At 34.3% G+C, this 16,198-nt stretch overlaps 1 protein-coding gene across 12 annotated transcripts in view; it reads left to right on the forward strand.

Annotated features, from left to right (window-relative positions):
• Positions 1–16,198, forward strand: part of ZBTB20 (zinc finger and BTB domain containing 20) — a 784,241-nt gene that overhangs the window by 225,273 nt on the left and 542,770 nt on the right. For all 12 annotated transcript variants that reach the window (XR_009502940.1, XR_009502941.1, XM_059921075.1 and 9 more), the window contains one exon: positions 12,455–12,500. The gene's annotated coding sequence lies outside the window, so the exon portion shown is untranslated. The remainder of the gene's footprint in view (positions 1–12,454; positions 12,501–16,198) is intronic.

Genomic DNA, 16,198 nt, shown 5'->3' on the forward strand with positions numbered 1-16,198 from the left:
TTTCACTTATTTCTGATATTGTTTTGTTATTTTCCTGCTTTTAAAGTTTTTGGTTTTACTTTAATGTACCTTTTCTAACTTGGTAATTTTTAGTCTTTTTAACATATAAATTTAGAGCTATACAGTTTCCCCTAAGAACTGCTTTAACTGCATCCCTTGAGTTTTGGTATGTATTGTGTTCATTGTCACTGAGTTCTATATATTCTCTAACTTCCAAAATATTTATTGGCTTTTTGCCTATGAATTACATAAAATTTTAATTTAAATATTCCAACTATTGGAGATTTGGGGTGGGGTCAGGGTTATGGTTTTCTTAATTAAAGTCTAAATTTACTTGTGATTAGAGGAGATGATTCAATGATTTTAATTATTTAGTATATGTTAAGACAATTTGTGGCTTGATGTAAGGTCAATTTTTGTAAATTTTTCATTTGTACTTAGAAGATATGTGTATCTTATAATTCTTAGGTACAGGCTTTATATTTGTTAATTAGATCTGCCTTGTTAAATTATCATTACTTTTCTTGCCTGCTTACTCTTGCAATTAATGTTATAAATATGATCAAATCTTTATGATTGAGAATTTTGCTATTTGTGTTTTATGTATTTTATGTCTCTGTTGTTAGATGCTTAGAGGGGCAGTTTATTGTATCTTGTTAATGATTTGTTTCACTTTCATTATTTAATGAACATATTTATTTTTTAATAATTCTTTTACTTAAAACCTAGTTTATTAGACATTAATATAGCTACCTCAATTTTTACCATTTCTTTACTTTCAAATATTATATTTTAGCTGAGTCTCTTGTAAATAGCATGCCACTTACTTTTTTTTTTTAATTTATTTATTTTATTTTATTTATTTTATTTTTGGCTGTGTTGGGTCTTTGTTGCTGCAGGCGGGCTTTCTCTAGTTGTGGTGAATGGGGGCTACTCTTCGTTGCGGTGCACAGGCTTATCATTGCAGTGGCTTCTCTTGTTGAGAGCATGGGCTCTAGGCACACCGGCTTCAGTAGTTGTGGCTCGCGGGCTCTAGAGCGCAGGCTCAGTAGTTGTGGCGCACAGGCTTTGTTGCTCCGCGGCATGTGGGATCTTCCCAGACCAGGGCTTGAACCTGTGCCTCCTGCATTGGCAGGCAGATTCTTAACCACCGCGCCACCAGGGAAGCCGCCACTGACTTTCTAAAATTCAAATTGTTGCTCACCTTTAACCAGAAATTTAACTGGTGTATATTTATTGTGATTACTTATATGTTTAATTACTAAAATCCTAATTTGTGCCCTCTATTTACAATGCATTTAAAAAAAAAAATTTGTTCTTGCTTTTCACTATTGTATTGAGTTTTCTTAAGTTCCTTTCACCCCTCTATTAGTTTGAAAATTATGCATTTTTAAAATTTTCTAACAGATAGTGATTACCTTTAAATACTGTATAATCCTACTTGATTTGATGATGTTAGTATCTCTATCCTCCTGTCAAACAATATAAAAATGTTAAAGTATTTCATCTTCAATCACCCCTGCCCTTATCTTACATATTAATACTGTCTAATATTTTAGATCCAACTTGTTTTTATATCCCATTTAATAACTGGTATTATTTAACTTTTTATAGTAAGAATTTATTTAAGATTCCTTAGGTGGTTACCAATTTCCAGTGTGCTGTTGACTGGCAAAAGCTGATTGTGTGTATCTCTTTCCAACTCTTCATTCAGTGACATTATGTTTGTAGTTTGAAGTTGGCCATGGTGGGAGTATTTATACAATAGAAATCAGTAAACACTACAAATCTGGGCTTTTTTTTTCTTGGAAGAATCATTTGTTGACTATTTACCAGTACACCACTGCCAGTATTCTTGTTTTTCATTTGTTTTTTCATCCAATCCTTTATTCTGGGTTAAATTTACTTATTACTAATTTATATTTTTATATTCTTTTAATGAAGGCAAATTATAAGTAAACTTTTGATCCTCATTTGAAAATGTACTTTATTCTTACTTTTTAAAATTTGAAGTATAGTTTATTTACAATGTAGTATTAGTTTCAAGTGTACAGCAAAGTAATTCAGTTATATAGAAATGTATATTTTTCAGATTATTTTCCAGTATAGGTTATTACAAGATATAGACTATAGTTCCCTGTGCTATATAGTAAATCCTTGCTTAGTTATTTTATGTATAGTAATTTATATCTGTTAATCCAAAACTCCTAATTTATCCCTCCCCACCCCTTTCCCCTTTGGTAACCATAAGTTTGTTTTCTATGTCTGTGAGTCTATTTCTTTTTCATAAATAAGTTCATCTGTATCATTTTTTTAGATTATACATATAAGTGATAGCATATGATATTTGTCTTTGACTTACTTCAGTTAATGTGATAATCTCTAGATCCATTCATGTTGCTGCAAATGACATTATTTCATTCTTTTTTATAGTTGAATAATATACCATTGTGTATGTGTATGTGTGTGTGTGTGTGTGTGTGTGTGTGTGTATATATATATACATATATATTGCTTATCCATTCATCTGTCGATGGGCATTTAGGTTGCTTCCATGTCTTGGCTATTGTAAATAGTGCTGCTGTGAACACTGTGGTGCATGAATCATTTTGAATTAGAGTTTTTGTCTTTTCTGAGTATATGCCCAGGAGTGGGATTGCTGGATCATATGGTAACTCTATTTTTAATTTTTTAAGGAACCTCCATATTGTTCTCCACAGTGACTGAATCAATTTCTATTTCTGCTAACAGTGTATGAGGATTCCCTTTTCTCCACACCCTCTCTAGCACTTATTATTTGTAGACTTTTTGATGATGGCTGTTCTGGCTGGTGTGAGGTGATACCTCATTGTAGTTTTGATTTTGATATTCTCACTTTTTAATGATAGTTTATTTGACTATATAAACTACCATACTTATTTATTTTCCCTCAATACTTTGAAGATACTATTCCATTGTTTTCTAGACTCTGTACTGTTGTTGTTGAGACATCAACTATCTATTTAGTTGAGTTTCCTCTATAGATAATCTGTCCTTACTCTTTGTCTTTGGTGTTTGTACAGGTTGCGGATTGTTTGGCTCTAAGATTTATTCTTTTCTCTTCTTCTTGGTTGTTTTTGAAGAGGGCAGACCATTCAGGCTGAATTTCCTAGGCTCCCAAATCAGTTTTCTTCTGCCAGGCTTCATCCAGTGGGAATCACTGGTGATTGACTGAGAACAGGAGGAAAGGAGAAATTTAAAAATGTCTCCTTTGTCAGCCTGGGTGACATTTCCAAACACTGCTACATCTCTGTAGTGGACCCAACTCCTGATGAACCAATTCACCAGCACTCCCTATTTTACCCCTCTGTCCCTTGCCATTGCTAATTTCTGGGTTGTGTCATCATACCTTGGTTCACTTATCAGCCTCTTCTGCATACTTTATATTGCCTCATTTTAAACACTGTGAGTGGTTTATGTTTCCTTGATTGGATCATGAGTGATACAGTGTTCTAGATTTCATTATAACATCTCCAGATTTGGATTTATTTTTATTTATTATTTTTGGGACTTGCTTTATGTATCTGATGTTCCATGTCTTTCTCAATTCTGGAAAAGATCCATTATTGCTTCAGATATTGCCTTTTTGTCTTTATTTTCTCATTCTCATATACTTTTTAGACATGTTAAATCTTTTTATTCTGTTCTTCATATTTCTTAATCTCTTTTTTATATTTTCCACCTTTCTCTTTTTCTTCTGGGTAAATTCCTTAGAATTATCTTTCATTTCAGTAATTCTTCCCTTATCTGCATCTAATGTGATGTAGCCTCGTTTCAGATGCAAACCTTAATACAAATTTCATTCCTTTAAATCTCTTTGGTTTTTATCAAATCTGCTTTTCCATGTTTTTTCTGCTTATTTTTGCCTCTTTCTTTTAAAATTTTTATCATTTTAAATATTTTGTCCCACTGAAGTCTGAGATTAATATTCTCTTACTTCAATTCTTAAGACTATGCCCTCCTTATTCATTTTCTAACTTAATGCTTATATTTGATGTAAAGCACTTTTGTGTCTGCTGACTCCTTTATGAAAAAGCCTTTCCTTATGTGTTTGATATCTTTGATATGTGAGCTCTTCTTAATTGAAGTTTGCTTTTCCTGTGAGACTCCCACATAATCTGGGTTGTTGAAGGTGTCCTGGTAGAGAGTGTTTTTTTTTTTTTTTTCTTTTTCTAGGTAGTCCAGGCATATTACTTGGTTGCCATTCTCTGTGGTTGTCATTATTGTAAACCTGCTTTTTGTCCCTGAAGCTTCCTGATTATTACTGAGTTGGATAATACCTCTGGCGTGTTGTATAACATCATAATAATGCCCTTTCTTTCACATCCCTTTTCTTCCTATCTTTCTGGAATTTTAATTTATTGTAAGATCAGACATTTTAAAGGTTTTGCTTGTGTATGCATTTGTATATTTTCTGTTTTAAATGTGGTACCTCTATGTTTTAACAGGAACATTCCTTTGTGAATTTAGCCTAACATTTTATAGAGGAGCCTACTCCTTCCAGAGGACCTTTTTACCATTCCTTTGGCTTTAATGCTTTTTCTCCGAGGTTATCTTCCTGACTCATTTTTGTATTTATTTCAGGTCTTTACCTAAATGTGTTCAATGATATCATCACTGGTCATACTATCTGAAATTTCAACCACAACTCCCCCATCCTAGAATTTATTTCTCCCTTCCTTGCTTTATTTTAATTCCTTAGCATGGACCATTATCTATCATTCTATGTATTCAACTTATTTTTCTTGCTTATTGTCAGTTGCCCACACAAAAACATAATCTCCGTGAGATCAGAAATTTTCATCTATTTTGTTCATTCCTATATTTTCACCACCTAGAATAATGACTGGCTCATAGTAAATACTCAATAAATATTTGTTTAATAATGGATGAAATATTCATTGTCTGTGTATTGTGTGCCTGTCCCTGAACTAGGTGATGATGATACAAAGGAAAGAAAAATAGACAAGATTCCAGCCCTCATGAAGATGACTGCCTTACAGAGAGCATAGATAGACTTAAAAATCACTGTATCACCACAAGTGGACAAAGGTTATGAATTCAAATGCACTCTTTTAATGAACTTATTGGTACCAGGTGGGCATTCCTTGAGGTTGCCCACCATGAGGTTGCATGGTGCTTACTTCTGGTATGCAATGTATCTAAGACCTCTTATTCTCTTTCTTTATCTAAGAACAGACCAAAGAATACACACACACACACACACACACACACACAAGAAAGATAATGATTTAGCCAGAAAACAATCTTAATGAGGGAGCTGAAGTAGTTTGACTACAGTAGTAAGAAAATGAAAGTAAGCACGAAAAAAGAATTTCCAATAAAGTTTTCATGATAGCCAGTTTCTCTTCCAATCTTGGTAGCCACTGTATGATGATCACAAAATGCAAAGAAAGGGCCTAACTCTACATTCTGATGCCTTGTGATTGTACCTAAAGAGCTAGTGCACATTTGGCTTTTATAACTCTGCAGGTAGTACACAGAGGAGGATATGCTATTACCTTATCACAGTAAATAATAAAGTTCATGGCTATATTTACACAGGCTGAGTTTCCAGTATGTGAACTCAAGTGAAGAATGTTAAATCTCTAATATGTGTTTAATGTACATTTCAGTTGATTTTTCTCCTAACTATAGTGGTAACAATTATTTTATATGTGGGGAAGGCTGTGTCACCTAAGAAAAAGCTAATAGATTTTTTTGGCAATTTTTCTATCGTGTTAAAATGTCTTTCCATTTCTAACTGCTGTTATGTTCTTACTGCTCTGTCTTATGCTTTTTTTAACTTATTGTCTCTCATATCTACTTACTTTTTTTTTGCCTTTGAATCCTTTTTCTTTCATTTTTCTCTACCCAAAATGTCTGCTCCTGAGCTTTTAGTCAAATCATATCTCTATTTTGCTGCAGACACTGGCTGGCCAACACAAAAGAACTAATTTGTAGTAAGCCCCTTCTCCTAAATACCATGAATTATACTAGTAGTTGCTTTCATATATACAATCTCATTTAGTCACCATTAAAAACTCTGCGTGCTAGATAAAAGACCCCCATTTTAAATAAGATGAAACTGAGTATTTAGGGAGATTATGTAAGTTCCCCTAGGATACACACTGAGTAAGCTGGAATTCAAACCCTAAACTTCTAATTGGAAATGAATGGTTCCATTGCTTCGTCTAGACATTGTGCCTACAGCCTACCTAGTATTGCTTTTGAAGTTTTCCGGACCTGCCATTGATTGAACAGAATTTATAATGAAAGAGTACCTACAGCATCAAGTCTTCCATGTGACAGATAGACTTGGAATGTAGAGCAAATAACAGTAGGGGTAGCTGTTACCTATCTAATTTTACAGCCTCTTTTGATTGAAAACTGCTGCTCCAAACCTCATATTTACTCATCTGACCAATACTTATTGAGTGTTTATTGTGTGTCAGGCACTAAACCAGACCCTGGATATAGAGTGCTGAACAAAATAATGTGGCCTCTATGGAGTGTACAGCCTAGTGAGGGAGAGAGAGAATAAACAAATAAACCAATAACCACACGGATAATTCAAACTGTAATGAATTCCACAAAAGAATAAAATAATGGTTGAATCTGTCTCAGGAACAGTAGTCAGATCCAGCCTCTCAGAGACTTAGAAGAACCACACAATCAGTTAGGAACTGCAGAACTCTTTGAGGGAACTCTGTGTCTCAACTTCTACCGTACCAGGTGTCTGCTAAAGAGCGAGATTTGGATGACTCCTAGCCACCCTGGGGCCAAACCAACCAGGCTTTCTAATCTGTTGTTAACATTTGAAACTCAGATTCTGATCATCTAGTTTTGTACTGATTAAGAGGACAAGTAAGAGGGAAAACTAAAAGAAAAGAGGTTGGAAGATTAGTCCTTTAAAGATTGAAAAATAATTTGTTTAGGAATGCAATTCTTTAATTTTTCAATGCATTGTGAATTTTCTTAATCATCAGGAATAGATGATAACACAATTCAGTCAACATTCCTTTACCCAATATTTAACCCATACCTACTATTTATCCATTAGGTACTGTACTAGGGACTAATGACATAATGGTGAATAAGACAAAACCTCTGTTCCTATGTTTACAGTCTTATGTGAAAGACAATTACAATGCAGTGTGATGATTATTATGACAAGATTAAGCACAGGACATCAGATTCTGGAGGAGGTAATATTTAAATTAAGACTCCAGGAATGTGTACAAGCTAGTCAGTAGAATTTTCACATTCATAAGAATAAATCCTTTCCATAGTCATAGCTTCAGGTTGTGAATATTTTGAAAATATTATTCTTGACATTTATCTAAATTCCAATTTTGTTAATTTTCTTTACTAGATCCTAAACTTTAAGGTAAGAAGTTAAGTTTTTAAAAATCATCTATTAAAAAACTATTTTCTCTTTAATACACTCTGAAGTGTGACTTATAAGATAGAGTTATTAACATTTAGTGTATTGTGGATCAGGTTTCTACTGGAGAGTTCAAATTCATCATGTTTATACATAAAATTTGATATTAAATTGTTTCATTTTAAATGGTAGCCAATAGTCATAGAAAATTTAAATATAGAATTATTTTATAAGCTTAGCTTTTCATACATTCTGTAGCTTTATTAGAGCTGGTCTAACCTAAGGTCTAGGCAGACCAACTGTGCCCTTGGGTTAACGGGTGTTTATCATATGATTTCCTTTTCCTTCCTTATTGCCCTTTATCTGTTTCCAGTTCACAGGGTTGATAAATAGATAACTGTTGCCTCTCTTTCTTCCTGTTTCTGATAGGGCTAACTCTAACTCTGTAACTTACAAAAATAAGCATAACTAAAGTTTTTCAAGCCTACTTTTAAAATTATAATTTCTCTTAATCTTCATAGACTTTCTGTTCAGATAAACTCCAGAAGTTAGGGCACCTCAACTTAAAAAAAAGTAAATTGTCTTTATTGATCATTAAAATCTGTATTTTATAATAATATAATAATGATAGAGCACCCAGATTAGTTGTGGGTCTGGAAGAAGTAAACACATAGTAAATAAAAGTATTTTGGATTACATAGTGTCTTTTCTCAAAATAGGTAAAATTTAAAATATAAAGCACTAAATATTCCTAAGAATGCTTAGTCATGGGGGAAATGTTTTTTAGTCTAAATTTAGGTTCAGAGCTCTTTTATGGAGCCATTGCTCCTGCAGACCCAGCCGAGGCCCTTTTCAGTGTCCTAAGTGAATTAGGTATTAGATTTATTAATGCCTCAGGCCCATCCAGTATGAAGGGAAGATAAACTTTCTTGCACTTCACAACATATAGTTGGACCTATTCAGTTCCCACTGGGGAACACAGCTGTGCCAACCTAGAAGTAAAAAGAACTTTAAAAAAATCCTCTATAGTATATCTCCATCTGGAATGGTACTGATAGTACCTTCACCCTCATATGACCCAAACAATTCTAGGGATTATATAAACTGCAGTGGATTCTAAAGATACCATGGAACAATTCTGAATTTGTGCTGTCCTCCAAATCAAAACAGAAATAAGGTCTAGAACAACATCAGTATGTATTCATTTGTGTATTTCAAACCCTGAGAGAAAAACCCACTGTGATATTTTTTTACTTATATTTGCAAACATTGTGTTATATGTGAGCTCAGGTCATTTGCAGGGTCTCTTTAGAATACATAAAAAAGTGATACTGCTCACGTGTGATCGTTAAGGAGTCTACAACACCTGGTCCTGATTCCAGTTGCATAATTATGTTCACTTTTGTCCTTATATTTCCATTTCCTGATTGTTTCAATTAGGTATAGACAATGATCTTTCATTTTTCATTCAGGAAAATGGGCAGTATTGCTGCACGTATTACTTAGATCCTACTGCCTTCCCCTTCAATGATAGAAATGGTGCTTTAAAATGCAGGTTAGGGTTGCTTATCCTGGCTGTTAATATTGTTATAGTGTTTCCTGATTCAGAGATGCTCTGTGAACATCCAGCACATGACTGGCTCTTGGATGAGCTGTGGAATCCTGAGCAAGTTGTCTTTCTATCTCCTTCCTCCTTCGTTAGCTTAGCTCTTTAGCTTAAAGGTACAGACATCCCCTCTTTTTCTCATACAACTACGACAGTACTAATAGCTTCTGTTCAGCAAAGTTTACTTTATAGCAGGTACTGTGCTAGTTCCTTTACATGCCTATAACATGTAATAGGCACAAACAATCCTATAGGGTAGGTAACATGATCATCATTTTACAGACAGGGAAAATGTAACTCACTCAAGAACACACAATTGAAAAGAGAGATCTAGAACTCGAAACCAGGTTTCTCTGATTGCAAAAGCTAATCACTTAACCACCACCCTACCTCATATAACTCTGCTGCCGTCTCCAACCCACAGATCATTGATCACTCGAATAGCTTCTCTTACCGCTTGGCACTGCCTCAAACAGGCTGACCCCATTGACTGAACCTCAGAACCATCGTGTGACACTAGCTTCAGAGAGGCAAATGCTGATTATGGTTACAGCCCACCAGGAGACTGAACTGTCATTGAGAGAAACTCTGTGCTGCATTATTTTATCTGCACAACAAAAATGGTTCACATCCACCACCACCGTCACCACCACCACCCCCTTTGGTTGTTAGAGATTCCCTCAGCACTCGTCTATCCACCCTTACCTTCTTTTCTTTCCCTGGAGGTGGTGTTATAGCAGCATCTTTGGCAAGGTTAGCAAGTAATTCATTTATTTACTTTGGTTGACAATAAATAACTATATCCTGTTAATAACTGTGCATATGTTTATGTGGCTTTAGGTAATCTGAGACAATCTTATGCATCTGGTATCTGAGATTGGCTCAGTATTCTTTCATACCTGGTTTCCTATTCTATAACTCTATTAATAAACAGTAGACTACATACGGATAAAAAATACATACTTATAGTAATTTATTAGGGCATTTTATAAGTGATACACATTCACGTACTTAAGAATTTTGTTGAGTGTTATGTAAATATCCGTTTTTGCTCAATAATACAAAAAAAAAACACCTGATACGTGTTTTCTTAGTTTAAAGTACACCAGATCTGTCACAAATGCACTAAGCTGTATGTATTGTGTTTACATCTTTATGTGAGCTGTATGTACATATTTTTTGTTTAGTTTTTTGTTATTTGTTTTTTAAGACTATTTTTTTAGATCAGTTTTGGATTCACAGCAAAATTAACAGGAAGGTATTATGCACATACTTTTCAGCACTTTTTAATTTTTTTAAGTCTTTTTTTTTTAATTAAAAAAACATTTTTTTTTTTTTTTTGGCTGCGTTGGGTCTCTGTTGCTGCGCGTAGGCTTTCTCTACTCACAGCAAGCGGGGGCTACTCTTCGTTGCTGCGCACGGGCTTCTCATTGCAGTGGCTTCTCTCGTTGCGGAGCACGGGCTCTAGGCGCACTGGCTTCAGTAGTTGCAGCGTGCGGGCTCAGTAGTTGTGGCGCATGGGCTTATTTGCTCCGCGGCATGTGGGATCTTCCCAGATCGAACCCATGTCCCCTGCATTGGCAGGCGGATTCTTAACCACTGTGCCACCAGGGAAGTCCAGCACTTTTAAATTGTTAGTTCTATGAAGGTAAAATGTTTCCTAATTTGTCTTTTAGAATATCATAATGCTGAACAACACTTTGAATGCAATAGATGCTCACTATATACTGTTGACTTGTTGAACAAATTAGTTTGTAATAGGTTGAACAGATTTGTAGTCCTAAATTGTTCTTGCTATCATTTCACTCTGCATAATTAAGGAAGTTTTACTAAGACAATTAAAAATGTGTTATTGAATTACTGGTTTAGATTCTAAAGCAGTGGGATAAAAGAGACCCTGGCTATACCCCTATGAGGAACCAGTAAGGATGGGTTTCTCACTGTAGGTATACTTAGTGGATTTTATGCGTGACTGAATTAATTTATTTTACTTACGAAGGTTAGATTTATCACTTCCATATGGCACTCTAAAACTTTTTTCCCTTACCCCCCCAACAACTAATATTTTTCTTATTATAAAAGTAATGTTTATCATAGAGATTAACTATATATGAAAGTAAAAAGAAAAAATTAAAAACATGCATAATCTTATTATCCAGATATAATCACTCAATATTTTTGTGTGTTCTTTGTAGTTTTTTTTTCTCTCAGCTGCACAATTTCATTATGTCCATTCAGTTGGTACTCTATATATTTATAAAACATTATAGTACCACAAGCTACCTTGTGGATTGTTTAAAAATATTTCTTTATATGGATGTGCTATGCTTTATTTATTTTTCTACTGTTGGACATTTAGGTTAGTTTCAGTTTTTTGCTATCATACAAATTACCTTTTTAACATTAATCTCTGTTGGTTTTCAGTTATGTAAGATATATTCCTAGAATTAAAACTACTGAGTAAAGATTCTGAACTTTAAGTTCTTGATCATATTACTCAATAGTTTTCCTGAAAATTTTTAGCAATTCACACTCCTATCAGAAGTGTATGACGAAGTGTTTCATTGAGTCATCATCAAAATTATTTCTTCTACACACTTTTAAGCAAGTATTATCAACTAGATATGACTTTACTATGTTACTATCATCAACTATGTTCAGAAGTATATAAAATAAGTATTTTAGTTTGCTTTCAGAGAGAATTATGAAATATGTTTAAGGGTCATGGTAGTTCAGAGGCTACATTTTGCGATACAGTTTCCACTTACATGCAAATATTTTTCGGGTCTAATTGTGAACTGTGCATACTTTGTTTAAGCTGGACTTCTTTATCAATACCTACTTCACTGGCAGTTATCTCAAAGAGTGTTACGTCGAGGCATCACATCTAGTGTGGCTTTAGCATTCCATCTTGTAGTGATCAATATCATTTCTATTTGCTGTTGTAATTTGAAGTTAATGAACATAGAGTTTACTTGTATTTAATTATGCATTTTTGTGGAGCTCTACAAAAGCATCTTTCTTCCACACAAATCCAAACTGAGTGGAGATGAATCTGAGTGGTTTCATTTTATAGAGTAGCAGTCATATTTGTATTAGGAAAACAATAGCCTTGGAAGAATACCAAAGAAAAAAACCATTTTTAAGTGTTTGTCTCATTCTCTAGTGAAAGCATTTTCCTTTCAGAGGCCATGGTACTTGTTTTTGATCACACTGCTCTGGGATGCTGTGTGTGGATGTAGTTCACACATGAATTTAGGGTGAACTGAGATATCATATGGGGAAAATATAGATATAAAATAACCCACCTATTTAAGAACTGCAGTCTTTTCTACTTCTCTGCAGAAATTGTCTCAGCATAAATAGTGGCTGCACTTAGAAAATAATTTTTACTTAAAAAATATATTTGTTTTACATTTCAGAGTACCTGATAAATTGCAAGTCTGTTTGTGCCCCATAGCTGCACAGGTACGTATATGAATTACCTATAGTTATATTAATCTGTATATTAACTGGCAAGTTACTAAAATTTGGGGTATTAAAATTGCTTACAGATTTCATAATGTGAAAATTAATTTTTGAGTACTTACAAATATTGACAGCGTCAAAGGATAGTACATTTTACACATACCTTGCATTTCACTCTATTGTAAGAATCAAATAAACATTTCTAAGATTTGATGAAGCAGAATAATTTTAATTACAGAGCATTCATCTTGTGGAGAGATTAGAGAGTGTTTTATGGAACAGTACTATTAAAGCAACTCCTGACGTGCAGTCAGAGACTATTGCAAAACCACTGTTTTTGACACTGTTGTTTTATTTTCAAACTTTTTGTGCTGCTTTTTATTTTCTGTGGTGGTTGCTTTAGGTAAGGAGTAGTTGCAGATGTCTGCTTCACTGTCTCAAGCACTAGAGTAACGGGAAAAAAATGTTTGCACCTGTTTAAAAATCTCAACTGTGTGGTGTTGTGGTTCCTGGGCAACAGGCAGGAATTCTCAAAAGCTTGGTTGCACCTGCTCAATTGTTGCTTGCAGCTGTGTCGTAAGATTGAGCGCACAGAGAAGCTTGTTAGCAGTTTGCTTGTGCTGTTATGTATTTTGTGTACTTTGAGTTTGAAAGATTCTTACTTGATGTAGACCTTGAACTATTACATTGGTTTATTATAAAACTCAGTGATTTTAGCTCCCAAATATTTTATCCAAATTCTTCGTTCTCAGTCTCAAATATTTTTTTAGCAGCTATTGACTGCCCTAGATAATGTTTATGTTAACTTCTTTAAAGGATACCTGGAGAGAGTGGATCTCTCAAGATAACTGGGTTGATAATAATTTTTGTCCTCATAGAGACACTTTCTGTTTGGCTCAATTTCACTATGTTGGCAACCCCACTATGTGAGGCTGGATGTAGTTATTGATCCATTTAGCTGAACAGATTTGAAAGCATTTGGCTATTAGTGGACACATGGGGCATATTCAGAAAATTTAAGTGTATATTGTAAGATGATTTCTTGATTTGTGCATGTGCCTCTGTTGCAGTAGGGTGGAAATGAGAGAAAAAAAATAACAACAATTAAATAGTAATCTTAGAAAAGGGGCTAAAATCCAGATGTAAATTTTAAGGCTGGAATATCATCCTTTATTTCTGTCAAATCCTAGTCATCTGATATTTTTCCCTAAGTGTTGCTGTTAGTGATGTTAAGTTTCTTTTGGGTAATAGCTCTATATATTTTCTGACAAATATCTGTATTTTTAATATAGACAAGCTACTACAGAGTATATCTTATACTAGTTAAATAAAATTCTATAAATATAATATAAAAAGTGGGAACTCAGGTCTTCCCTGGTGGTCCAGTGGGTAAGACTAGGCATTCCCAATGCAGGGGGCCCGGGTTCCATCCCTGGTCCGGGAATTAGATCCCGCATGCATGCCACAACTAAAAGATCCCATGTGCTGCAACTACGGCACAGACAAAATAAATAAATAAGTAATTTTTTTAAAAGTCACAACTCAATAAGCCAAGTATTTAATTGAATAATTTATTTGGTTGTACCCAATTCCCAGTATTGAAAACTTACTCTAATAACCTGCATTATTCTTCCTAAAAATGCTTCAGTAAAAAAATGGTAAGGAGTTTCCATCAGTATTTAGTAACATAAAATCTTAGAGCTTGTGTATCTTCTCCTTTTATTGACCCATTTAAATCTGTTTTTTTAAAACTACCATAATATGAATTTAACTGACCTCTTTGGGAGTAGGAAACATCGGTACTGAGCTAAATATACGGTTGTCCACAGACTCTTAATACAATGCCTTGTACATAGTAGGTGGTCAGTAAATGTTGAATGAATGCATGTATGAATAAAACATGTCTGGAGGGATAAAGAGTCCTAGAAACTTGTTACTTGTTGTATATTGTGGATGGTCCTGATGGACTTCCTTCAGTTCTCATACTACTGATGAGGTGGAGATGAGAATACTGAAAAATTCTGTCCTTAAAATGAGAAATGAATATGTAAGAATTGATCCTCGTCACAATCAAGAATTACCATAACACTATTTGCAATGTGCTTTGTATTCATTTTGCTGACTATGAGAAAGTCTTTTTTTTTTTTTTACAATAAGAAAGGGAGTGGGTCTTAGAATTTCTTGAGCCCTGGGGACCTGGCCAGTCCCCCCAGGTCTAGAAAATCTTTTTTTTTTCCCCCACTCTTATTTATTTATTTATTTATTATTATTTTTAACATCTTTATTGGAGTATAATTGCTTTACAATGGTGTGTTAGTTTCTGCTTGGTGCTTTGTGACCACCTAGAGGGGTGGGATAGGGAGGGTAGGAGGGAGATGCAAGAGGGAGGAGATATGGGGATATATATATATGTATAGCTGATTCACTTTGTTATAAAAAAGAGAAAAGTCTTTATATTATCCCTATTTTATGCACAATGCTGAGGCATTCAATGACTAAGTCACTTGTCACCTTGGAAATATTTTCAGTATAGGAATAAATAAATCTCTGTGTTATGTGAGCAGTGCCATGAGTTTCCTGAGCAATCACTTTCTCCCCCAAACTCCCTACCCCCACCCTAACTCTATCTCATTGAAAACACAAAAATAAGCTGTATGTTGACTTATGGCCTGGTAAGATTAGATCATATTAAAAAAATTGTGGTTTGCTAAACAGAAGTAATGGGCCCTGTGTTTGCTGTATACATGTTTATAATTATGGTTTCTATTATTTATTGAATTCTAACTGTAAATAAGTAGATATGAAGCCAAGCAGAGGTAGAGTCAAAATAGTGTGAGTTACGACCTGCTTTAGATAGACCCCTCTCAAGTTCCATTTTGTATGGCATGAGGCAGTCACATAACAACGGCAGAGGTAGCAAAGTGAGCCAGTATCTATTGCATCAAAACATCTTGTTTAGACTTCTCAAATTTTAGTACCACTGGTTGATGATATTCATGGGTACTATTAAGCTTGGAAGTATCTTTCCTCTGGGAACAGTTTTTCTTTCACCTTAGTTTACACCGGTGGGTGAGAGGCCAATATCAGGGACATTATTTTTTTTTCCAGAAACTTAGTTTGGTAGAATCAACTATATCCTCTGTTAGGCTAATATTAGAAATTAAGAGATGAACCAAGAACATGTATTAGCTAGAATACTAAACCAGATGATAGCAAATGCTTCAGTGACTTGTACTAGAAATTACAGTATGGAATACCCAGGAGGGAGAAATCACCTAGGATTCCTGAGCATAAATGCAGATTTCCCTGTGATTTCAGGGTTAAAGAAATAAAGGAAGAAAATCAATATTTATTGAGAACATAGCATGTCTAGATATAATTTCTTTCTTTCTCCCCTTCTTTTCCTCCCTCCCTTCCTCATTTCCTTCCTTACTTTTATTCCACACAATAATGAATACCTACTATTTGCTAGACCCTGAGCTAGGCTAAATAGATAAAGTCTTTGCCCTCAAAGAGCATACAGGCTAGTAGGAAACAAAGATATGTCAGCAGAACTCCTTTTGTCTTCACCACTTATTATTAGTATGGACCCAGACAAGTTACCTAATTTTTCTGTTCCTTTGTTACTTCTTTGGAAAATTGGAAAAATAATAGTATCTACCTTATGTATTGCTGTGTTGAGTTAAATATAACATAAT

Source organism: Balaenoptera ricei, chromosome 4, assembly GCF_028023285.1.
Source record: "Balaenoptera ricei isolate mBalRic1 chromosome 4, mBalRic1.hap2, whole genome shotgun sequence".
Lineage (NCBI taxonomy): Eukaryota > Metazoa > Chordata > Mammalia > Artiodactyla > Balaenopteridae > Balaenoptera > Balaenoptera ricei.